Source organism: Rhinopithecus bieti, unplaced genomic scaffold (assembly GCF_001698545.2).
Source record: "Rhinopithecus bieti isolate Rb0 unplaced genomic scaffold, ASM169854v2 scaffold_3068, whole genome shotgun sequence".
Lineage (NCBI taxonomy): Eukaryota > Metazoa > Chordata > Mammalia > Primates > Cercopithecidae > Rhinopithecus > Rhinopithecus bieti.
Genome location: NW_016804113.1, coordinates 632,552 through 660,309, shown reverse-complemented (window position 1 = coordinate 660,309; position 27,758 = coordinate 632,552). Strand labels below are relative to the sequence as shown.

The following is a 27,758-nucleotide window of genomic DNA, read 5'->3' as shown; positions in this document are numbered from 1 at the left end:
TACTCAGTGTAACTTTTATTGAAAAATATCCACAGACAATTGGACATGCACAATTCCAACTTGTGTTGTTACAATGGTCAACTGTGCTACAAAATCAAAAAGTGGGGCATAGTTACTAAGCCAATATTAGAAATAAAAAAAAAATACTTAAAACTACAATATCAATTCAAAACAAGGCAGGAAAATTGAAAAAATCCTAAGTAAACAGTAATATACAACATGTTAATAGATTGAAAAATTAAGTATTGTTAAGATAATTTTCTTTCATTGAGCGCAGAATAAGCAAACTCCCAATTAAAATCTCAGCAGGACTTTTGTAGAATTTGGCAAACTGGTTATAGAATTTCCATGTAATACAAACAATTTTAAATAGCAACAGTGATTTTAAAAATTAAGAGCAATGTTGAAGAACTTACGCTACTAGATTTCAAGACTTATCATACACTGCAATAATAGATGGAGTGGGGTATTGGCATAAGGACACATATTTAGGTTAAAAGAATAACATAATCTGGAAATGTTTATAAGCATACATAGTCAGTTGTTTTTTTTTAAATCAAATTTGCCAATGTAATTTAATGGGAAAAGAATGGTGCTGGAACAACAGAATGTCAATGTACAATCACTGACAGCAATTCTAACAGTAAAATTTAGGCATTTGGTGGTTGAGGGCATGATGGGACATCTACAAAATAAAGGACAAACTATTTCTTACTGCACTGCAGTAAGATGGAAGCACAACGTTTGGTAGTCCTTTTTGGATAGAGGCGGCAGCATAGTTCACATCTGAGGATGCTCTACTAGACCATGTATTGGGTAATACAAATGTTTGCATTCATTAGTGTACACTCACTGTGGTAGAAGTGCGGAAGCACTAAAAATCTTAGTTGACAGAATGATTTGTCCAGTTGATAGCAACCCATGTTTGTCAGGGTTCTCTAGAGGGACAGAACTAATGGGATAGACGTCTATGTGAAGGGGGATTTATTAGGAGAATTGACTCACAGGATCACAAGGTGAAGTCCCACCATTGGTTGTCTTCAAGCTGAGGAGTCAGGAAGCCAGTCTGAGTCTCAAAACCTCAAAAATAGGGAAGCTGATAGTGCAGCCTTCAGTCTGTGGCAGAAGGTCCAAGAGCCCCTGGCAAATCACTGGTGTGAGTCCAGGGGTCCAAATGCTGAAGAATTTGCAGTCTGATGCTCAAGGGCAGGAAGCATCCAGCATGGAAGAAAGATGGAGGCCAGAAGACTTAGCCAGTCTGGTCCTTCCACTTTTTTCTGTCTGTTTTTGTTCTGGCTATGCTGGCAGCTGATTGGATTGTGCCCACCCATATTGAGGGTGGATCTGGCTTTCTCAGACCACTGACTCAAATGTTAATCTCCTTTGGTAATACCCTCACAGACACACCGAGGAACAATGCTTTGCATCCTTCAATCCAATCAAGTTGACATTCAATATTAACCATCACACAACCCAAGTGTGAGTACGAAGGGCATGTAGACATGATAACCGACGTGATGTAAGGAAGACTATGCCTAAATTCAGTAGAATGGGTTCCCTATCTCCAAAACAAATTTATCTCCTGTTATTGCATGATGTCCATACATACAAGACAAGCACTGAATCCCCCTAATAGCACCATTCTGCATGGAGACCAATTAGCTTCTGGGTGGTGCATAGTGGAACAATGGCATGTTAAGTTAAAGATTTCAATGGGATGCCTAGCTCAGACATGAGACCATACAAAGATGGGCTGTCATTTTTTAGGGTGTGTATTCTAAATCAACAACCATAATATGATTTTTTTTCCCAGTAGATAAAATACATGAGCCTAAAATCAGGGGCTTAAAATATAAATAACTTACTTAACACCACCCCATTTCTCAATTACAGAGTTTGAGCTTTCCAGACCCGCAAGTTTGGACTGCATGATGCAGAAGTTCTGGTCGACAAAGATACAATACATTGACTCTGGGACACTGCAAAAATTTCAATGAACTTAAGTTATACCTTCTTTCAGTGTACTTCAGGGGACTTTTCCCAAATGACTTGAAGAGAAATCACTATCCTGATAGGATAATTGATCTGAACTTCAGAGAAAGGTAGACAGAATGTAAAGCAGGAGGAATATTTTTAACAGTAACTAATCCTAATCCACTTTGGTGTCTTTTGATATTGTCTTGTACAACTTTGAGAATCAATGTAATAACACAGCAGCCAGGACCCAAGAAGGCATAGCAACTGTGACTATACGACTGTCACAGATGAAGGTCTGAGTCTTCCGAAGTTAGGCCACCTGACCAGCAGAGGTGCTATTTAAGGGTGAAGAGGGTGAAAATGAATAACTAAGAATATCTTAGCTCAGGCCTCTGTAACAAATACAGTGGGTGGCTTAGAAACATAAATTTATTTCTCGCAGTTCTGGAGGATGGAAAGATCAAGGTGGAGGTGCTGGCAGTTAGTTCCTGGCGAGGGCCCTCTTCCTGGTCATCAGATAGCTGACTTCTTGCTGTGTCCTCCCATGGTGGGGAGAGGGTGAGAGCTTTGGTCTTTCACTTCTTATAAGGACAGAAATTCCACCACGGGGCCCCCCACCTCTATGATCTTACCTAAACTTAACTATGCCCCGAAGACTCTTCCTCTCAATGCCATCACATGGGAAGTTAGGGGTTCAACATATGAATTTTGAGGGATACAACATTCAGTTTGCAACAAGGATGGTAATGTCGAATATCAGTTACAGCCCGAAGATCTACTGCAGAGTTGGAAGCTGTGTGGTTTCTTCATTTAATAAGTCTCCCCTAGAGAAATAAAAAAATACACACATACCAGAATCATGGAGAAGCTGCTCCCAACGTATGTGTACACATGGATTTGAGCATCATGGATTAACTGAAGTGGACACTGTGCTTCACTACTCATTTCCTAAGCTGCTTATTATATAAACTGTTGGAGTGCTGCTGCCTAATAGAACTGCCTTCCTGGAAGTCCTTCATCTTTTTATCTTTTCCTGAAGCATCACACATCCAATACTGGTGGATGCAGGAGTAAAAAGTCCTGGTCCTGTTGCAATAAATCAGAGAAATGCTAAAAGTTATCCCAGTTCCAGAACTCCAAAAGAAGCTATTGTTGTGAATGAATCAAAATCCAATCTTTTTTTTTTTTTTTGAGGTGGAGTCTCATCTCATTGCCCAGGCTGGAGTGCAGTGGCATGATCTCAGCTCACTGTAACCTTTGCCTCCCAGGTTCAAGTGATTCTCGGGCCTGAGCCTCCTGAGTAGTTGGGACTACAGGTGTGTGGCACCACACCCAGCTAATTTTTGTAGTTTTAGTAGAAACAGGGTTTTGCAATGTTGGCCAGGTGGTCTCGATCAAAGTCCAACTTCTTTGTCTTTCAATTCTGCTTCCTTTCCTTTCCTTCCCGGTGTTAATTCTAAGAACACTACCCGATCAACCTACTGTGCTATGTTTTACCAAAGTCTGCTTCCCAGGGAGCATAACTTGCAACATGAAAAACTTGAGAACAAACATATAAAAGTGAAAAATCAACAAAGTAACAAACTCTTTGAAATGATGAATCAAAGTAATAAACTCCTAGGAAGACTAATCAATAAACACAGAAAGCACGTATTTAAAATATGCAGAATAAAAGAGGATGTCACTATAGACTGTAAAGATGTTAAAATATAATAAGAGGATATTATAAACAATATTATCCCAATAAAATTTTCAAGTTATAAAATAAGAACATATTTCTTGAAGAACACAATTTACCAAAACAGACATTAGAATAAATAGAACCATGAAGAACTTTGCTAAAAAATTTGAAAAGAGAAAAATAATTACAAATACATAGATAAATATAACTTACCAAAATTTATAAAGAATGGCTTTAAGTAATCATAAAAGAATTTAAAGAAAACACCAGGCTCGATGCTTTTATGGTGAAGTCTGCCAAAATTGAAAAAAAATTTTTAATTCTATGGACAACTTCAGAGGATAAAAAATAAATATAGGTCAGAAACTCAGATCTACATACAGAAAGGAAGAGCATTTTTAATGAAGGCTAAAATAAAGACTTATTTTTCTTATTCTTAAGTGAGCTAAGAAATAATGATTAGTTCAAAATATTAATAACAATAACATACTTTATTATGTACATGTATACGTATGTATGTGCACTATATATATATATATAAGTGAAATGAATGACAGTGATGATAAAAGAGATGAGAGAGAGGAATTGAGATATTTAAAAATTATTATTATAAGGTACTTGCACTAACCATAAAGTGGTAAAGTGTTATTTCAAAGTGGACTTGTTTAATGTATATTTCAAACTCTAGGGCAACCTCCAAAAAGCACTAATAAAAGAAGTATAACTAACGCTTTTAAGAAAGGAGAGAAATGGAATTATACAAAATGTTCAGTTAAAACCACAGAAGTCATTAAAAAAGTGGAAGACATTAGACTAAAAATAAAGCGAGAGAGAAAGACATGCCATGATCTCACTAATAAAAAAGCAGGAATAGCTATATTGATTTTAGACACAGCAGACTTCAGAGCAAATAGAGGTATCAGAGGTAAATTAGTACAGTCATTATGGAAAACAGTATGACTAGTTTGTTTAAAAAAAAAAACCTAAAAATGTAACTAGCATATGATTCAGCAATCCCACTTATGAATGTATATCCAAAAGAAATGAAGTCAGTATGTCAAAGGGTTATCTGCCCTTTCATGTTTATTGCAACATTATTTGCTAAGACATAGATTCAACCTAAATGTCCACCAATGGATGAATGGATAAAGAAAGCGTGGTACCTATGCACAATGGAATATTATTCAGTCTTATTAAAAGAAAAAATATATGAAACAACATCAATGAGACTGAAGGAAGTTATGCTAAAGGAAATAAGCCAGACACAGAAAGACAAATATGGCATGATTTCACTTATACTTGGAATCTAAAATAGCTGAAATCATGGAAGTAGAGATGAAAATGATAGATACCAAAGGTTGGGTGGGCGAGGGGGATAGAGAAAATGGGAAGTTTTTAGACAAAACGTACAATGTTTCAGATAGGAAGAGTAAGTGTTGATATTTATTGCACGGCGGTGTGACTACGGTCAATAATGTATTTTATATTTCAAAATAACTAAGAGAGTACATTTCAAATGTCTCACCATAAAAATGATGGATAAAGGCCGGGCGCGGTGGCTCAAGCCTGTAATCCCAGCACTGTGGGAGGCCGAGACGGGCGGATCATGAGGTCAGGAGATCGAGACCATCCTGGCTAACACGGTGAAACCCCGTCTCTACTAAAATACAAAAAACTAGCCGGGCGAGATGGCGGGCGCCTGTAGTCCCAGCTACTCGGGAGGCTGAGGCAGGAGAATGGCGTAAACTCGAGAGGCGGAGCTTGCAGTGAACCGAGATCCCGCCACTGCACTCCAGCCCAGGAGACACAGCAAGACTCCGTCTCAAAAAAAAAAAAAAAAAAAAAAAAAAAAAAAAAAGATGGATAAAGTAGGTGATGCATATATTAATTAGCTTGATTTAATTATTTCACATTGTACACACATATCAAAATATCACACTGCACCCTATAAATGTACAATTATAATTTGTCAGTTAAAAATAATATTAACTTAAAAGGAGGAGCATTGCATAATGGTAAAGGGGTTCATTCTTCCAGAAGTCATAACAACCTGTAATGTATATGTGCCTAAAAACAAAGTATCAAAGTATGGAAGGCAAAAACTGATGGAACTGCTAGGTGCAATTGATGAATCCACTGTTTTAATCAAAGATTTCATTCTTCAATCATAAATGGACACATCCAACAAACAGAAAATAAATTTAAGAACATAGTTGAACTCAATAGCATCATCAATCAACTGAATATGATTGACATCTATAGACTTACTTTATCCAACAACAGCAGAATATATTTCTTCTCAAGCTCACATGGTACCTTAATTAAGATAGAACACATGCTGGGCCATAAAACACACCTTAACAAAAATTTTAAAAAAGAATGATGCATTGTCTGCTCTCAAGCCACAATGTAATTAAACTAAAACCAATAACAGAAAGATAACTGGAAAATCTCAAAATAACACATTTCAAAATAACATATAAATAAAAAAATAAAAAAAAATAAAAAAAACGGGAATACACGAAAACAAAAACACTGTAACATTTGTGGGATATAGTAAAATTAGTTCCTAGAATTTATAGCATTGAATACATATTTTAGAAAAGTGCGGTGGCTTCCACCTGTAATGCCAGCACTTTGGGAGGCCAAGACGTGCGGATCTCTTGAGGTCAGGTGTTCCAGACCAGCCTGGCCAACATGGTGAAACCTTGCTTCGACTAAAAATACAAAAACTAGCTGGGCGTGGTGGCATGTGCCTATAATCCCAGCTACCCGGGAGGCTGAGGCAGCAGAATCACTTGAACCAAGGAGGCAGAGATTGTGGTGAGTCAAAATCACACCACTGCACTCCAGTCTGGGCGACAGAGCAAGACTCCATAAAAATAAATAAATAAATAAATAATAAGAAGAAGAAAGATCTCAAATCAATAATTTACGCTTCTACCATTGGAAATTAGTAACAGAAGATAAAATTTAATTCAAAATAAGCAGAAGAAAAGAAATAATAAAACTAAAGCAAAATCAATGAATTTGAAAGTAAGATATCAATAAATAAAATCAATGTAACCAGAAGCTGATTTTTGCAAGGTAAATAAAATAGATAAAATAGATAAACCTCTACCAGGTCAACTAAAAGAAAAGGACAAAGGACACACATTTTTCATGTCAGAGATGGAAGATGGAATATCACTACAACTCCACTGACAACAAAAAGATAGTAAAGGCATACTATGAACAACTGCATGCCTATAAATTTGACAACCTAGATTAAATGCATCAATTTCTTGAGTAACAAAATCTGCCAAAGCTCACACAAAAAGGAATACGAAATCCAAAGAACCCTACATCTATGAAAGAAATGGAGTCAATAATTAGCAACCTTCCACAACAGGTAACAGGCCCAAAGAAGTTCACTGGTGAATTCTAACAAAGATTGAAGGAAGAAATTATACCAATTCTCTACCATTTGTTTCAGAAAATAGAAGTAGAAGGAGTACTTCTCAACTCATTCTATATGAGGTCAACATCATCCTGATATCAAAACCAGACAGACTTTATAAGAAAAGAAAACTGCAGACTAATATCTCTTATGAGTATAGATGCAAAAAGACTTCAACAAAGTATTTGCAAATTTAATCCAAAATATATAAAAGATTTATGCATCAGAATCAAGTGGAATTTATCCCAGATATGCAATGCTGGTTCAACAACAAAAATCAATTAATGCAATTCATTGCATCACGTGACTAAAAAAGTCATGAAATTGTAACAATAGATACAGAAAAGGTATTTGACAAAATCCAACAGTGACATATGACAAAAACTCTCAGTAAACTGGGAATAGAAGAAATCTTCCTCAAACTGAAACGGAATAGCTATGAAAAGCCTACAGTTTAACATCATCTTTAATGATGAGGACCTGGAAGCTGTCCCACTAAAATAGAAAGAGGGCAAGAATATTTCGTGTCACTACTGCTTTTCACCATTGTCCTGAAAGTCCTAGTTAATGACATAAAACAGAAAAAGAAATAAAAAGTATACTGATTGGAAGGGAAAAAATAAAACTTTGTTCACATACGACATAATCATTTATGTAGAAAAGCCTAAAGAATTGACCCAAAAACCTCCTAGAGCTAATTAGCAATTATAGCAAAGTTGAGGGACAAAAGGTTAATATGCGAAAGTCAATCACTTTCCTATATACCAGCAATAAAATTTGAATTTGAAATTAAAACACAATGTCATTTATATTAGAACCTACAAAAATAAAAACTTAGGTGTAAATCCAACAAAATATGTACAAGACCTGTACAAGGAATACTACAAAACTATGATGAAACGAATACAAGAAATAGAGTGATAATCCACGTCCATGGACAGGAAAACTCAATATTGCCAACACATCAGTTCTTCCAAACTTGATCTGTATATTCAATGCAATCCTCATCAAAATCTCACTAGTCATTTTGTAGATATTGACAAACTGATTCTAAAATTTATGTGAAAAAGAAAAAGAACCAGAATAGCCAAGACGGTTTTAAATACTAGAACAAAATTGGAGGATTGGTAGTATTGACATCAAGACTTACTGTAAATCTACAGTAATCGAGGTAGCCTAATATTTGCAAAAGAATAGATAAACAGATCAGCGGAACAGAAGAGAGCACCCAGAAATAAAGCTACATGAATGTACTCAACTAATCTTAAACAAAGGATCAGAATCACACTGTGGAGAAGATAGTCCTTTCAACAAATGGTGCTGGAATAACTGGATATGTACATACAAAACATTAAATCTAGATGCTAACCTTATACCCATCACAAAAATTGATTCAAAAAGGTGGAAAATGTAAGTGTAAATGCGAATCTATAAAACTAAAAGGAAACATAGGAGACATTGTAGATGACCCCGGATTCGCCAATAACTTTTTATATATAATAGCAAGGGCACAATTCATGAAAGAAAGAATTGGCAAGCTGAACTTAGTGAAAATTAAAAATGTCTACTCTGTAAAAGATATCGTTAAGATAATGAAAAGGCAAATCACAGACTGAAAATATTTGCAAAAGACATATCTCATGAAGGACTGTTATTCAATATAGACAAAGAACTCTTAAAATAAAATGATAAGAAAACAATTTTTAAAATGGGCGAAAGACCTGACACCTCAGAAAATATGATACACAAATAGCAATAACCATGTGAAAATATGCTCCACATCCTATATCATGAGGGAAATGCAAATTAAAATAAAGAAATTCCAGGCCGCGCGCGGTGGCTCATGCCTGTAATCCCAGCACTTTGGGAGGCTGAGGCGGGAGGATCACGAGGTCAGAAGATCGAGACCATCCTGGTGAGCATGGTGAAACCCCATCTCTACTTAAAATACAAAAAAAAAATTAGCTGGGCGTGGTGGTGGGTGCATGTAGTCCCAGCTACTCCAGAGGCTGAGGCAGGAGAATGGCGTGAACCCGGGAGGCGGAGCTTGCAGTGAGCCAAGATTGCACCACTGCACTCCAGCCTGGGCGACAGAGCGAGACTCCGTCTCAAAAAAAAGAAAAAAAAAAAAAAATCCCACTACACACCTATTACAGTAATCAAAATCCAGACCATTGACAACACCAAATGCTGATGAAGATGTGGAGCAACAGGTACCTTCATTCATTTTGCAGGGGAATGCAAAATGGTATAGCCACTTTGAATGACAGTTTAGCAGTTTCTTACAAAACTAAACATTCTCTTATCCTACAATTCAGCAGTTATGCTCCTTAGTATTTACCCAAAGGAGCTATAAACATGTCCAAGCAATGATCTGCATATGGATGTTTAAAGCAGCTTCATTTATAATTGCCAAAACACGGAAGCAACCAAGTTGTGTTTCAGTAGGTAAATGAGTAAGTAAACTGTTGTATATCCAGACAATATAACGTTATTTATTGCTAAAAAGAAATGAGCTATCAATCCAAAAAAGACATGGAAGAAACGTTAATGCATACTACTCAATAAAAAAGCCAGTTTGAAAAGGGTATATACTATATCATTTCAACTATATGACACTCTGGAAATGGCAAAAGTATTGAGACAGTCAAACAGTACAGTGCTTTCTAGGGGGTGAGGGGAGGAATGGATAAATAGGTGAAATACAGAGCAAATTCAGGACAGTGAAAAATCATCTATCTGATATTATAAAGATGGATACATGTCATTATAAATTGGTACAAACCTATGGAATGTACAACACTAACAGTGAACAATAATGTAAATTTTGGACTCTGGGTGCTGATAATGTGTCTGTGAAGGTTCATCAATCGTAAGAAATGTACCACTCTGGTGGGGGATGTTGATAATGAGAAATGCTATTCGTGTGTGGAGACGACAGGAGGTACATTGGTGCCATGACCCTTCCTGTCACTTTTGCTGTGAATATAAAACTGTTCTAAAAAAATACTGTAAAAAAATCCATGGTGAAGAAATTTATAAATAAAGACAAGCTATTGTTGCTTGTTTGTTTTATAACCCTGTGTTTTGTGCAAGAGAAAAAGTTGTTCCCAATGAGCCCTAGGTTCTAGTCAGGGCCACAAAACTGTCACATCCTCCAATAAGGGTTGATGACAGTGTTGGAACAAATGAGGCAATGCAGGCCTTTATGTATACTCATGGTTTTTTATTTTTATTACCTTTTATTAGCTTTTTCCATTTGGTTCAACAAATGAAATTTATTGATATTTTACATAAATGTATATTGCAGAGCCCATTTCTTCTTTTGCATCAGGCTCAGACATGGCTTTTCATGGCACTGAGGAAGACATTTATTCTTCTTGACTCTGGGGTTTCCTAGTCCTTTCTATCTCCATGATAATGGCCTAAATGAACTGAACTTCCCTAGCACTGTCTCTGCACAATAACCTCATGGGTCTTTTTTCCCTAATCTGAGTTTTAAAGGCCTTCTGAATAGAGAAAGAAGATCCTAGGGAATTCTGAAGTAGGCAAAGATGTTTCTGTAGTACTTCAATTTCCAACTTTACATCATTTCACTTTCAAAGTATGCCCCATTTTCACTCACTGACATTCATAGTATTTTACCTTTTATCATCTCAAAACATTTGAGAAATTTGTGGAATAAATTAACTCATTCTGAGGTAAAAAAAAAAAAAAAAATTCAAAATCAGCTGAGTGGGCTCTACATACTCACAGAAATAGCATGTGTTTTACCAAAATTAAAATTTTGTTAGCTAAAATAAAACACTAGCTGCTAAATGTCAAGTATTAACTCATGGGTGAACAAGTGAAATCTTTCAATAGCCTTTTAAAATTTTTTAACAATTACTTCTTAAACTATACATAAAAACCAGTTTTAATATATATCACAACAAAAACACAGANATAAAAAAAAAAAAAATTCAAAATCAGCTGAGTGGGCTCTACATACTCACAGAAATAGCATGTGTTTTACCAAAATTAAAATTTTGTTAGCTAAAATAAAACACTAGCTGCTAAATGTCAAGTATTAACTCATGGGTGAACAAGTGAAATCTTTCAATAGCCTTTTAAAATTTTTTAACAATTACTTCTTAAACTATACATAAAACCAGTTTTAATATATATCACAACAAAACACAGAACGACTTTTCTAAAAGATCAAGAGTTTTATTTACAAAACAATGTCTCTGGATGTGGACATTAAAAGACTACTTCCAAGAAAATTAAATTTTGAAGTCTTAATTAAATCCAAAATAGGCAATGTGTGCCAACACTACAAAAGATATCAAAAGTCTCTTCATCTGCCGAATGTTGCCCAATTTGAGCACAGATTTTATTTCCCGTGTGAATGCCATGTCCTATTCCCTGAAACCTGAATGACTAACATTGGAAAATATAAGACACATAAAGTGATAGGTATTACGTGCAAACTTTCTTAATAACACAACAAATAATCTTTAGTGAACAAAATGGACAGTTTCCATGACTGAATCCCAAGAATTGGAATTACAATGACTGAATGACTGAATTTATAATTTAGATATATTGGTTTTTTACTTGGTGACTTATTTAGGTAGTTACAATAATTGGTATTTTCTAAGCAATTAACATGTGCCAGGCATGATAATAGGCTGCTAACATAGTTTATTTGTTTACTTTTCACAAGAGTCCTATTTAATCTCCTTTTGCACATTTTTCATATGAGAAAGCTAAGTTATATTCTAAGATTAAGGAACTTGCCCAAGTTTACACAGGGATGTGGTTCAGGACGTGCTGTCCAAAATACAGCACCTTGACACAATAAGTATTTTAAGCTGAAGGAATTGATCAAACCACAGACACAGGAAGATGTCTCTGAAGCAGGATATAGAAACAGTTAATAGAAGGACTTCACCTTGACCTTGTCTCCTGAAGCAGACCATAAAACCCAGTTGAGCTTCCCCTGAAAATAGGTCAGAAGACTCTCATTTCAGGGGATTTTTGAAATATACTCAGAAGAAAGGAATGTCACAGAGGAACACCAAGAAAAATCTGAAGGGGAGAAAATATAATATTTTTTCTGAGTCCTCACAGGTCTTTGCTAGGATACCTGTGTAAAACAAACAAACAAACAAAAAAAGACAAAAAAGACAAATGAGCAGGAACAAAAAGGTATACAAATTTTACTAACGTGTATATAGATATAGGAGTCATGCACAGAGTATGAGACTCAAAGGAAGTGCCAGATAGCTGAAGTTTTTGTACCATCCTGAGGTTACAGAAGGAATAGGGGCAGGGTAGGATATGGGAGGCAGAGAAGAGGAAAAGTATGGTGAGCAAAAGCAGCCTTGTTATTGCAGATGAAATCTCACAGCTAGCAACTCTCACAAAGAACACATGGTGGCCAGCAGTAACATTTTTCTGTCAAACCTTCTTTAAAGGTATAAGACTTTAAGTCTCTTTTTCTGCGAGTTAATCTTTCCTAGATCCAGATAAGAGGACCCTCAGAAAATGTCTGTTTGTGTTGCTGTATTTTTTTTTTACTAATGCAGATTTTCTCTATAATGCAAATCTCCCCTAAAAAGGGCAATTTTTTTCAGAGGTATTTCTGTGGGTTGCAACCCTTCCGAATAGCCATACAGAAATATGCCCAAAAAGTATATTTTGTGGTGAAATATTCTGGTTTCTGTCAGAACAAACAGGTCTTGCTAAATTTTCCCCCAGTTTATAGCTATTAGATCACATTTTCCTTTTTCCCAATCATGTTCCTCCACAATTGTCTACTTCTTCGTCAGGCTTAGCACAAAATACACATAGTTTTCCCTATTTCTTTGAGTCTTCACCTCTGAAGTTTCCATATTACATAAAATGTATATTAAATACATTTGTATGGTTTTCTCTTGTAATCTGTCTTTTGTTATAGGGGTCACAGTCATAAACCTAGTGATGGGCAAGGAAAAGAAAGAGCTTTTTCTCCCCTGAAGTTTCACAGATAGCACATGCAGAAAAGCCGGTGAGACACACACACTCAGCTGGAGAAAAGACCTGGCATATCACTTTTTTTTTTTTTTTTTTTGAGACAGGCTCTCACTCTGTCACCCAGATTGGAGTGCAGTGGCACAATCTCGTCTCTGGTAGAGATGGGGTTGCCTAGGCTGATCTCGAACTACTGAGTCCATTGGATCCACCCACCTTGGCCTCCCGAAGTTCTGAGATTACAGGCATGAGCTACTGTGCCCAGCCCATACCACATTCTTAACATACGCTAGTACATTCTTTACTCACCAACTTATAGTTCACTACTATTTTCCCTCTCCCTTTCTCATTTGTTAATTTATTAATTTTCCGTTACTTGGAAGGCAAAACTTTTATATAACATAATAGCAATCTGTATCCCTTTAAAAATATTGACTGTTTTTACATGCCTTGTAAACCTCAGTAAAATGAGTATCTTAGAGAATTATATAGATCCCTCATCAATTCCAAGGGATTCAATATCCTTTTCCTGTTGCAGATCAGAACTTTATCAGGCTACTTAGGTGTGAAGTAAAACTACCTGTTCCTGTTTTCCATGAAGCAGAGCAAACAATAGGCAACAAACAAACAAACAAACAAACAAAAACCCAAGCTTGTTGAAGCAACAATAGCTACGGAACAAATAATAATATGAAATTGCAATACAGAATTCTTTCAAAGTTTTTCCTTCTACTGTTCACAAAAATGTTCACCAAAACATCAGGGTCACTGACACAGGCCAAACTGTGCATAATGCAATATGTTAAATAACAAGCATTGTCCATTATAATGAAATGAAACAAGTGTCAAAGGCACAATATTCATAAAACACTTGGAATCCATAACCCACTAAAATTCAGGCTACCAGTCAAATATTACAACATCTTCAAACATCAGGTAACTTAAGGTGTATGATTTGAAACTCATAACACATAATTTCCAAAGAGCTCTGTATAGGTAAACAGTGGTGATGCAGTGAGCTATTTGTGTCGAGTATGTCTTTACTGTTTAATTGCTCCAACTCCCTAGAGGTTAGGAGTCTATCACCTGCAGTTCTTCAGCTGCTAAGATCAGAGAATATAACACAGATGGAGTGAGCTATGGTCTCATGGCTGCTGCTTCACAGAGATAAGGCTGCAGGTTGGAGAAGTGCTTAGCTCTGCCTTCCTCTGAAAGAGCCTGAACAGCTATCAGTAATTCCCAGTTACTTCTCTACTGTTATGTTAAACAACACTGCCTTGCATACACAGGTGCAATTTGATGAAAGAGAGTTGTTTAAATCACTTGAAATGCCTGTAGCTTTATTATTGCAGGTCTTTGTGTTGTCTCTCGTCTTTTCTTTTTATAAAAAAACTTCTTTTTCCTGCCCACTCCCTCCCCCAGGTCTACTGCCAAACTGCAATGATTTAAGAACCTGGTTAAAATATTGGATCACATTTCTTCACCAGTTGCCTTGAGCGTGTTTGGTGAGCTATTCTTTAGCCACCCTTGTCATTCTGCTGTCATTCACAGCATTATATTTCTAGGTATGAGAACATTGCAAAAATCAGCTACGCTCATTCAGGAACATGTATTATGTCTGGATATGATCTCACAATTAAAATAAGCCAATTTTCAGCAGCCAGGGTATGGTAGCTGCAATCCCTTGTGTCCCTGAAATTTATACAGTTCTTAATTTTATCAAAAGACAAAGATCATTTTACTTCCAACTCCTAACTATGCAAATACAAACTCTCCACACCCTCTTCCTGTCACTGGAGAGTGGTAGAAAGACTCAGACTGTGCTACTAAATCGGGCTTCATATAATTTACCATTTTGATCAGTTATCATAATTGGCATCAGCTTTTGCTTCCTGTGAAGCAACACATGGAATGTGCTTAGTACAGGGCCTCCTAGCCTATTTTCAGATATCAACTACTGCTGATTGCCAATGTATTTGCAGCCCTTTCCCTCCTGATATGTCCTTGAGCATCAAGTTCAGTGGCTGTTTTCCCCCACTCAGCCTAGATACTCTGGGATTCTTTGAAAATAAGCTGATATGACTTTCAACAGTGTCTCCACACTTTAAAAATGTATCACGAACACTGGTACAAGTGTTCTTTATTATATAGAAACAATGATAAGGGATTCATTGTCACAAGATTTTTAAGCAGTGAACTGATTAAATACTCATTCCTTGGGTTAATTGTACATATTTAAAACACATTTTTTTTTTTTTTTTTTTGAAATGGAGTCTCATTCTGCCACCAGGCTGGAGTGCAGTGGTGCAACCTCGGCTCACTACAACCTCTGCCTCCCAGGTTCAAGCGATTCTCCTGCCTCAGCCTCCCGAGTAGCTGGGACTACAGGTGTGTGTCACCATGCCCAGCTAATTTTTTTTTTTGTACTTTCAGTAGAGACGGGGTTTCACCATGTTGGCCAGAATAGTCTCGATCTCTTGACCTCATGATCTGCCTGCCTCCGCCTCCCAAAGCGCTGGGATTATAGGTGTGAGTCAATGCGCCTGGCCAATGCATATGTTTTTTAATAAGTGTTTCTCATACTTTTCCTTAATCTCCTTTATAGTACTAGCACCTTATTCTTTACTGTTAATACAACATTCTGATTCCCCCTCTAAGCCCAAGGTAAGCTGCTTCTTACTAAAACCAATCATTTTGAAAGAGTTAAACATGACCAAGCAAAGACTGAGCTGCATGGTCACACCCTGTTATGTAAATGAGGTAATTTAAAACAAACTTAGTGTTTTGTTCTTTTATATTTAAGCTTATGTTTTACCTAGATGTTTAAGCAACTCTGCCAAATGTACAGTTCACAGTGTATCATAAATACTATTACAAATTAATTAAAATTATTTTCTGACATTTATGTAGTATATATGGATATATATTTTAAATTTTAGTTTAATTAAAAGATGTTAAATAATTTGTAAATCTTAGAAGTAAGTTATTTTCCAGATGAATGAATTTCTAATTTTATGTAAAATTCAATTGGAAAATAGCACTACAGTGTTCTGTTAGCAGACCACATCTTCTGTTTGATACCTAAGAGATAGTCTATAATCTCAAGTCTCTATGGTTGTCTACAATTCATCTGAGCTCATCAGGCTTACTGGAGAGTCAGGTTTCCCTCTGTGATGCAGTATTTCATAGACTAAGCATCTTTCCCCTTTCCCCTGGATGTTCATGGTTTCACACCTTGGAATGGTAGAGGTCACCAGGCTCCTCTAGCCCACAGTGTGTTTCCACGTTGACATCCTCCCAGTGGATACCCCAGTAATAAACGCCAGCAGCACCGGTTATGGCAGCAGTTTCTTTTAGTCTCCTAGATGACCCAGAATTTCTTCTTTCCTTCAGTAACTGGTACTTCTGGGAACAATACCTCTGAGAAAACCTGTTTATCTCTTATGATCTTTTGGTAGCTGGGCAACTCATTATTACTTTCCTGACTCCATGTTAAGAATTCATGTTAGGCATGATTTTACAAGCATTCAGTGTCCTGTAGTACATTGTCATTAAATGAGTATCTGTAAGGGGAAACATGTGAGATATTTTCTGTAAAGTTGGAAGACACAGTTCACAAGACCATCCTCACTTTGAATACCAATTGTATGTTTAGGGTTTCCCAAGATCACTCTCAGATTTAACAAGTCACTAGAAAGACCCACAGAATTCACTGAAAGCTGTGATATATTCATGGTTATGGTTTATTATACAGAAAGAATGCAGAATAAAATCTGCCAAGGGAAGAGGTGCACAGGGCAGGTTCAATGGAGTGGGGGTGTGGGTGTTTCAAATGTGAGGCTTCTATTATTTTCAGGATGCATTACCCTCCTGACATCAATGTGTGACAATATGCATAGAATATTGGCAACTGAGGAAGCTCTTCAGGGCTTTAGTTTCCAGAGATTTTACTAGAACTCCATGTTTGACTGCCCACATGGCTGGCCTCTAGTGTATGGACTGTTAGAGGTTGAATGGTATCATGTCGCCCAAAGCTGTCATCATAATTCACATGAAAAGGAGCACGATTTCAAATTATTACATGTAATATGTATGGATCAGTGGAACTTTTGGTTTCCATTGCTCTGTGTGTGTGAGGGTGATGATAGAAACCATGAATTATTTTGCCTGATGACTGTGTTTTAATGCATATCTTTTGAATTTAGCAGGCCAGTAGATGTTTTGTTTTTTCTCAGATCAGCGGAGGTCTCTCTAGCACCTCCGATTTGAGTTTCAGAATCCTATAAAGATAATATTCTAGGGAAGTCCATCGACTCAGGTTTTATTGGTTTATAGAAACATAATTGTATTGTCTTTATTTGGATTTGAATATAAGTAAAATGTTTTCCGTGGTAACTCTTTCTTTCTAGGAATATGTGGTATCTTTCTAATTATTCAGGTCTTGTTTTACATTTTTAAGTAGAGATTTATTATTTTCTTCATAACAGTCTTGCAGATTAATGTTGTTTAACCCTTCTTTTATTTGTATTGTGGGAAAGATACTTGTATTAGTCTGTTTGCATGCTGCTAATAAAGGCAAACCTGAAACTGGGTAATTTATAACAGAAAGAGATTTAATTGACTCACAGTTCCACGTGGCTAAGGAAGCCTCACAATCATGGCAGAAAGCAAAGGGGAAGCAAGATATATCTTACATGGCAGCAAGCAAGAGAACGTGTGCAGGGAAACTGCCCTTCTATAAAATCATCACATCTCATGAGACTTATTTACTATCATGAGAACAGCACAGGAAAAACCTGCCCTCATGAATCAATTAACTCCCACTGGGTCCTTTCCACAATTATGGGAGTTACAGTTCAAGATGAGATTTTGGTGGGGATACAACCAAACCGTATCAAGACTTTTACATTATTTTAAAAAAATCTGGTTATTTCTGATATTATAGAGCTATAGTATAGAGCAGGGATATGGCATAAGGTATGATATATCTTGTCTTGAATCTTACTGTGTTCTCTGATAAATTTGAATATCATGTTAGTCAATGTACCTATATTTCTATTTATTATTAATAATAAAAGCTATCATTATTAACATTCCATTACTAAGATGACTGAATTCTTCAATTTTCTACTATATTTCTTAAAATAATAATATAAATAATAGTTGTTGAATTGGGCATCGTTTCTTTGTTCTCTGTTAATAAGGGGTTTTCTATTGATTCATGACATTCTTCAATAGGGTAAATATTTTGTGTCCTATTCTTAGTTTGTCACATAATTGTTTTTTAAAAGTAAAGATGCACACTGATTTCAAATTATTTTTTCATATCTTAAAATATCTTTGTAGACTTTTCTTTTAATTTAATAATACATATTTTATTTCCTACTTTCTCATAATATTTAAGAGTTTTAATTTTATGGAAAATTTTAGCTGCATTGTGTAGTATTTTTATACATTGTATACTCAGTTTTGTTCAATTCTAGTTTATAACATACTTTGATTTCTTGTTTATTTGAATAAATATTTGGAAATGTAAAACATTTGATCGTTATTCCATTTCTTCCTTCTTTCCTTTCTTTTTTTCTTTTCCTTTTAATTTTCTAATACCACTTTCCAAAACTGAACAATTTGTGCTAAATATTTTTATGTTTGGCTTTATTATGTTGTTGGATATTTAACAGTGCATCCAAAACATTGTTATACTGGCAAACACTATGGTTTGCTTAGCTAATAGGTGTTCTCCAATCTTGCATAAACAAAACTCTTTGTTTTGACTCCAAAGTTCCCAGTCTAAGAGGATTCATTATCATTGGTTTTGGTCATTGAAGCCAATCTTATTCTCCTTGATAAATCCTTGCTTTCATGACTGTCCTTGCTGCTAGAGCTGAGCATGTGACCTAGTTCTGTCCAATGAGTTGTAAATGGAGATATCCTGAGGAAGCAACTGGAAAAAGAATATCCTCTTAGATAATAAGGGGACAACGGATGGAGACAGCTCCTGCTTCTTCTCCCTCCTGCCCTTGAATAAAATCTAACTTGCGGTGGCTGAAGCTGTGACAATCCTTTGGTATCCCAGGGAAAAACAAGAAAATTATAATAGAAACAGCTTAAAGTCTATATATGTACCAACTTTTCTTGATGCTAGTTGCTGTCAGGTCTTTAAGTTGTGACCAAAGATATGCAACTTTTGATATTTTTCCTCTTTCTGGTTTATCCTGTTGCATACAGCTCTACCTAAAGCAATTTTTTTTTTTTTTTTAACCTTAAGGTGAATTGAAAATGGAATTCCAAATAAAAATGATGTAACAAGGTAAGAAGATGTTAGATCTCCAATTCTGTGGAGCATCTTTTCAGCCATGGTTCATGTATCTGAACTTTTACACAGTAAATAATTAAATTTCCATATTTTAGCCAATTTTATTGTGAATTTTCTGTCCCTTAAATCTAAAACTAATCTTAACTAACACTGGTGCTGACTCAGAATCCTGATTTTTTTGAAATGAGTAAGGAAAAGCATGACTGCTTAACTTTAGGTTCTTGTTAAGTGAAATATTCTCTTACCTCATGGTTGGTTTCTCTGTTGCTTGTAGGAAAAGTGTTCACTATAAAAAATAAAGACTTCACAGATATAGTCATAGATTTGATAACTATCCTTATTTGTTATATTAAGTTCCCTATGTGAGAAGAAAAGGAACTGCCAATAACCTACAAAATTGATACTTCTGGAGTACATTTTGAAGCATTGTATTTGAAAACGAACCTATTTACCTCTGTTGCTGATTTTCATAGAGCTTTTAAAGAAAATAATCTCCCTTATAAGATAGTATTTCCATTTCCATATTTCATAGCTATGTTAAAATATAGCTTTTTTTTTAGCATGATAGCATAATTTCTATTTAATTTGATACCTGACTTAATATATGTGTATTTATCTATGTGTTTAAATTCTAATATTCAAAATTTTTCCAAAAACACAATCTGCCCTTTGTGACATGATAAAGCCCAGATAAAAGCTCTTAATTTTGTCATTCAAACATCTACATTTTAATGGCTTAAATAAAAGCTGTCATCCAAATATAAAGCATTCTTTGGAGATACTACATATTATGAATATCGTGGCTAGTGGACTGAGTTTAGTAAATTAATAGGTAGAAAGTTAATTCTAAGTTAATTTCATAAAGAAAGTCCAGGGGACAATAAGTAGCTTGAAGAAGACAATTGTTCAGAAAAGTAGAAAGTTGTTGCTTTTTCCAGCTGGTTGATCTTTCAGGGTCATTTTATATTTTAAAATTACCAGTCTTTCTACCACTTGAATGTCTTGGAGTTGTGTATATGAACACAGTCAACTCTTCTATTGCCTTGAGCATTGCTGGAGGATATTCAAGCTATTTGCTGATCTCTAGCTATGTTTTAACCAAACTTTATTTTATAAAGAGTCCCTAGGTGCAACTATGAGGCATTTTTATGCCTCCTTTGATTGATTCTTCCAGCCATAGCCCTCGGTGATTTCGTAATACTTTAAATCCTTGCCTAAGTTGTTTCACTATTAGATAACCAGTGTGTAGAGCTGCCGGAATATTTGTATTCCTTTCTCTGTGGCCAAGAACTGACTTAATGTTCCCTGAAAGAATTTTATTGTTTGATGGCCCTCCTCATTCTGTTTTCTACGTTCTGTGGTTTTACAGAAAACTTATTATCTTTGAAGTTAGACCTCATCTTCTTATCCTTCTAATCCTATCACTTCCAGGGTTTTTTTTTTTTTTTTTTTTTAGAGATGGAATTAAAAGGCAGTCATACCTGATTTTGAAACTAAGCCCCACTAGTGTCTAACTAAGGCTAAAACCTGACATCTTAACCACAAGTTCCATAAACTGTACATTGTAGAAAATAAATAAAGTTGTGATGTAATAGTGCCAGTCACATGGTAATTGCTTAATAAACTTCAATTTCTCTCTTTCCCTTTTACTCATATTGCAGTTATAATTTGTCTTTTTGTATTGAAGAATTAATGGGCTTTTAAATAATAAATATAATTTTCAGTCAACATTTATCATATATGTATACTCAGATTTAATCAATAATTTGTTTTTATTCTTTTTGTTCTTGAGCTAACTGGTTGATAATTTGTAACTCAGAACTTTTCTGATTAATTGGACAACTATGCATTTTTTAAACCAGAAATAAATGGTTGAAATAGAGCAATACCAATTTGTTACTACATTTGGATGAAGATGCACATTTTTTAATTTATTGAATAAAAGTAATTTTTATGGTTAAACCATTCATTAGTACTTTAGAATATATTAATCTGGTGTTTTCAAACATATATTCAAGGTGATTGTATGTTAAATTGCAAATAATATTTTATATTCAGGTTTTGTAAAAAATATTGTTTTACTTCTCTTAAGCTTTAAGCATTGATTTACATAAGGTCTACATGATCAATTTTTTAACTAATCAGTAAGTGATGAATCTTTGTATTCAACATGACTTTTATGTTCCCAAAACTATCTTAATCTCACCTGGAATTTTGCACTTACACTTCAGGATTCTTAATTCCATAGCAATATTGTTCTAGTTTTACATGCAGGAAAATTTTGCTTTTAACTTGTGGTGTAAAATCAGAATACTTTCTTAGCAGTTAACTGTGTTTGTTTGTTATTTTAGCTACTGTAAATTGGATTTATCCTGGGATTTACTAAGCTCAGGACAAAGAAACTGTGTGTGTGTGTGTATGTGTGTGTGTGTGTGTGTGCGTGTGTGTGTGTGTTTATTTATTTATTTATTTTTTGAGATGGAGTCTCACTCTGTCACCCAGGATGGGTGCGATCTTGGCTCACTGTAACCTCTGCCTACTGCGTTCAAGTGATTCTTCTGCCTCAGCCTCCCGAGTAGCAAGATTATAGTTGCCCACCGCCATGCCCAGCTAATTTTCTATATTTTTATTAGAGACAGGGTTTCACCATGTTGGCCACGCTGGTCTCGAACTCCTGACCTCAGGTGATCCACCTGCTTTGGCCTCCCAAAGTGCTGAGATTATAGGTGTGAGCCACTGTGCCTGGCTGAACCTGTTTATTTTTCCGAGAAATTCCAATATGGTGCGCATCTCAATATTTTTAGGAAAAATAAAAGCTTTTATTCCTAAATAAACTTTTAGAAATAAAAAAAATGCAATTTAAAAAAAAATTCAAAACTTTCTTCCTTAATCATTTTACAAAGATACTAATGGGAGAATTAGTCCATTAAAACTAATAAATGATATTTTCTTTTTCCACTTAGAACGTAGAGTTGCAAGAGGATGTCTCTTCAATCCTAACCACAAGAACTTTAAAGTCATAGTTTCTTAAGCTCATTACAGTGGGAGCAAGCAAAGAAACCTACTAAATTATAACCCACACAGTGATTTGCTTAGAACAGAAGTAATCCACAAATGCTTTAATCTGTGGCCAGACAGCTGGATAATGAAGAAGCCACCAAAGCTATGACCAAGAAGAAAACAGTTATACTTTCAATGAGTTGTTAAAACCTAATAACAGACTGGTATGACAGAATCCCTAGGAGTCATAGCTGAAAAATATCTGCAACTATCTGCCAACTCTTTCCCACAAGCCTTATTGAGCTCTCATGAGAAAGATCGTGGGCAGCACAGGAGAGCTGAGACAGATTCCATGGGAGGTTCAGGTGTGTGGGGGCTGCTGAAGTCTGAGGGGAAGAAGTATGACTGAGAGAAATCTCTGGACACTTCAGGTACTCATCAAGTGGTAATGTGATGAGCCTGCTAAAATGTGAGGGCAGAGCAGTAATATTGCAAGAAAGTCCTTAAGCCACGGTGCCTTATACTTAATAGGGAAAAGCACCTCTCTGTGCCTAGAGAACAGGTGAGAATGACCTCTAAAGGTGCAAATGTACAGAGATTACTGAGGTCTGAGGACCATGAGAGAAAAAAAAAAAAAAAAAAAGGAGGGCATCCCTATATGCATTCTGGGACTGACAGTAAGCATGTGGCAGAAGCCATTTGTAGCTGGGTGTTGGGAAAGAAAGATGAGATAAAACTATCCCAAGTGCATGAGCATGAGGCGTGAGGACAGGAGAGTAAATGGTCATACACTCAGATCCCAAGTTGATTAAAAGAAAAGTTCTAAAACTACCCTCAAATATTTGAAACCTGTAGGGAACTAAATCTACCTGAAGCAACAACAGGGTTTAGACCTAGGTCAACTATAGACTAGGTTGACTCAGAAGGAGCATGCCCTTTTGTTGCCACTCAGAAGGAGCATGCAATATTTATTTCAGCATCCTTTTTTTTTTTTCACAAATTGTCCAGAATGTAAGCAAAATTTATGGGACAAATGAAGAGGAAAGAAAATGAGACCCATTATCAGGAGAGAAGCAGTCAAGAGATGTGAGAATTATCAAACAAGACTTAAAATAACTGTAATAAAAATGTTGAACGGTCTTAAGGAAAGGCCAGCTATTTTAAAGTAACTATGTGAAATATGTTAAATGACCTTGGGCAAAAAGCAGATGACAACGAGCAGGAACAGATGGGAACTGCCAGCACAGACAGATATGATAAAGAATAAGGTCAAAGGAAAATGCTAGAAATTAAAAATATGGCAACAGAAATGAATAATCCTTCTGATCAGCTAGCTTATTGGAAGACTGTGCAGAGCAGAGGAAAGAATCAGTGCATCAGTGACCAACATGCAGGTAAGTAGAAACCGTTCAAATTGAAATACCAAAAGTAAAAGAGAGTATTATTCAATTCTCTCATTGCTATAAAGAACTACTTGAGACTGGGTAATTTATAAAGAAAAGAGGTTTAATTGACTTAAGGTTCCACAAACTGTACAGGAAGCATGGCTGGGGAGGCCCCAGGAAACTTACAATCATTGCAGAAGGCAAAGGAGAAGCTGGCACATCCTTCATGGATGGAGCAGAAGGAAGAGTGAGCAGTGGGAGGTGATACACACTTTTAAACAACCAGATCTCATGAGAATTCACTCACTATCACGAGAACAGCACGGGAGAAATCCATCCCCATAATCCAATCACCTCCCACCAGGATCCTCATCCAACACTGGGGATCAAAATTCTACATGAGATTTGAGTGGGGACACAAATCCAAACCATATCAAAGAGTAAATAAAAGAGAATGGAGCTTGCAAGATTTGAGGGATGCTATAAAATATAAATATTGAATATAAAACTAAAACATAATATGAAACATAGTATTTGAAGCTCAAGAAGCTGAAGTAAAATTGCACATAAAAAACAATTTAAAGATAGAATAGCAAATGTTTTTTCAAAATTGGTATTACATCAATTCACAGGTTAAGCACAATGTGCATGCTGAAACTGTACATGGACATATCATAGTGAAACTGCTGAAAAATAAAGAGAAAGAGGAAATAGTAAAAACTGGTGGAGAAAAAAAGACATTACATTCTTTAAGGTGGAATAACATTAAGACAGTTACTGATTTCTTACCAGAAATGATTGAAACCAAAAACTGTTAGAATGAAATCTTTATACTGTTGGAAAAAATTATGCATAAAAATTTCTATATTCAAAGACAATAATCTTGTAAAATAAAGGTATGTTTAGATAAACAAAAGCTCAAAATTTTGTATTACAAGAAATGCATTACAAGAAAGACTAACATAAGTTCTTCAGGCTATAAAAGTGAGTATCTATAAATCTAATACACATAAACCTAGAACATCAGAAAGAGCAAATATGTAAGTAATTATAAAGAACATATTTACAAAAATTTCTAAATATCTGCATCTATGTTCATGACTTTATATCAATATTTATATCTATCTCTTTAAATATCTTTAAGATACTATTGACTGTTTAAAGCAATATAACAAAGAACTGTGATATCCTGTAACATTTGTATAATTAAATATATGATGAGAGTACAAAAATCAGGAAGGTAGTAATTCAAATTATATTTTTGTAATATTCTTATTGCTTACAAAGTAGTACATTATTTTAGAAGCTAGATTGTTATAAATTAAAGATACATAAGAGAAACCACAAAATAAATAGCACAAAGAAACATAACTAAAAATGAAAAGAAGAGATAAAATGGAATACTAAGATATCAATTCACTCTAGAGATGAAAAACAAATACCATTGTAGTAGACTTAAACTCAAACATAGTAATTATTACATTAAAAGTAAATGTCATTTGGTTCTTCTAGAAAGTTTACTCACACAGAGTAGAAGTTCAAGATATTTTATCCTGGTAACACCCGTGAATAACAAACACGAGTGTCATTAGGAATAGCAGGAAAGCCTTCCTATTGCCAACGTATTAATACTGGTAAAGGCCGGGCGCGGTGGCTCAAGCCTGTAATCCCAGCACTTTGGGAGGCCGAGGCGGGCGGATCACGAGGTCAGGAGATCGAGACCCTCCTGGCTAACACGGTGAAACCCCGTCTCTACTAAAATAGAAAAAACTAGCCGGGCGTGGTGGCGGGCGCCTGTAGTCCCAGCTACTCGGGAGGCTGAGGCGGGAGAATGGCGCAAACCCGGGAGGCGGAGCTTGCAGTGAGCTGAGATCCGGCCACTGCACTCCAGCCTGGGCGGCACAGCGAGACTCCGTCTCAAAAAAAAAAAAAAAAAAAAAAAAAACTAGAAAGAGGAGGAAAACAAATTGCATAAAAGAGCTTTAGATTGTAAAGTATCTTTTCATCACCTTTTAGTAAGGATGTATGCTAACAGCATGACTTATTGTTGATATTAACTTTGATTACCTGACCAAAGTAGTGTTGAACAGCTTTTTCAACTGTAAAGGCATTCTCCTCTCTTCCATACAGTAGTTTTTGAAAGCAAGTCACTATTTGCTACAACCCACACTCAAGAGAGAGTGTCTTAGTCTATGTGGACTAATATAACAAAATATCATGAACTGAGTGGCTTAAAAATAACAGAAATTTATTCCTTACAGTTCTCGAGTCTTGGAACTCTTAAGTTCAAGGTATTGGCAGATTCAATGTCAATTGTCAATATGTCAATACTTACATATTTGTATCTGTATTATGCTGAACATAAGTTCATACAGCTGTCTCTAACTCTAATCCATTACCACATGGTTCATTCTAGTTTTCCCTGTCCCTGCCTATCTGAAACTGCTCTTCCAATAGGAATAAACCTGCCTCACAGCATCCACCATATATTTACATATTCGTTCAACCTACTCTATATATACAGTTTTTTCAGAATTGTTAACCCAGGCCACTGTGAAAAACAACTAGAGTATAGTGTTTACGTACAGTTCCTTTAGTTTCTAGTCTTAACAGTTTCCAATCAAAGCACCATTTTCCAAAGTTACTTGTCGGCTAGTTTTCTGCCCACCCTTTTCAGTGAGGATTTTCCATAAATTTGTTATACAACTAGAATCTTTTTGTCACCATGTTCATTGCACACACTACATTTTTCTGGTTAATTCTTTTACTTTGCATAAATTAAGGTTTACTCTTTTTATTGTACATCTTTATTTGTTTTGAGACGGAGTCTCTCTCATCACCCAGGCTGGAGTACAATGGCACAGTCTTGGCTCACTGCAACCTCCACCTCCTGGGTTCAAGTGATTCTCCTGCCTCAGCCTTCAGACTAGCTGGGATTACAGGGACCCACCATCATGCCTGGCTAATTTTTGTATTTTTAGTAGAGATGGGGTTTCACCATGTTGGCCACGCTGGTCTCGAACTGCTGACCTCATGATCCACCTACCTCAGCATCCCAAAGTGCTGGGATTACAGGTGTGAGCCACTGCGCCTGGCCCTTTTGTGGTACAACTTTATGGGTTTCAATAAACGCATAGCTTTTTATATCCACCACTACACTATAATACCAATTCGTTTCACTGAACTGAAACATCTTAGTGCCTCTCCTAGTCAAACACTCTCCCTTCCACAATCATTTGAATACCCTGATCTGTCTTTCAATCCAACAGTTTTTCCTGCTCAAAAATGTCATATGAATGGACTTCAACATGTAGACTTTCAGACTGACTTCTTATGCATAGCAACATGCACTTAAAGTTCATCTAAGTAGCTCCGTGAGTTAATAGCTTGTTTCTTTTTATCACTGAATAATATTCCATTATATGGACATACCATTGTTTGTTTATCCATTTATCTAACTAAAGGATATTATTTCAACGTTGCTTGAAATTTTTGGTGATTATGAATAAAACTGCTAAAACATTCCTCTGCATGTATTTTCAGACATACATTTTCAAATCAATTGTGTAAATATTCAGGAACATGCTTGCTACATTGGATGATAAATCTAAGTTATATTTAGTAAGACACTGACAAACTACCTTGCAAAGTGCCATTTTGTGTCCCCACCAGCAATGAATGAGAATTCCTGCTGCTCTGAATCCTTGCCAGGTTTAAGAATTGTCAGTGAAGAGTCTATTTAGATCTTTTACCTTGTTATTTAAGTAAAAGTTTTTTATCAGATATATTATTTGCAAATATTTTCTCCCAGTTTATGACTTGCTTTTCATTCTTGCAACTGCATCCTTCACAGAGCAAAATATTTTAAAGTTTTATTTAAAGTTTAATTTATCATTATGTTCTTTCATGAGTTATACTGTTAATGCCATACTTTAAAACACATAGTCAATCCCTAGGTAATGT

The 27,758-nt window shown here is 35.7% G+C and overlaps 1 long non-coding RNA gene across 1 annotated transcript; it reads right to left on the bottom strand.

Moving 5' to 3' along the window:
* Position 1: 1 nt before the first annotated feature.
* Positions 2-25,359, bottom strand: LOC108523460 (uncharacterized). Its single transcript, XR_001883816.1, has 2 exons — positions 25,321-25,359; positions 2-2,801 (listed from the first exon to the last, which is right to left on the bottom strand). It is a non-coding gene; the product is annotated as an uncharacterized LOC108523460 (long non-coding RNA).
* Between the last annotated feature and the right edge of the window lie 2,399 nt (positions 25,360-27,758).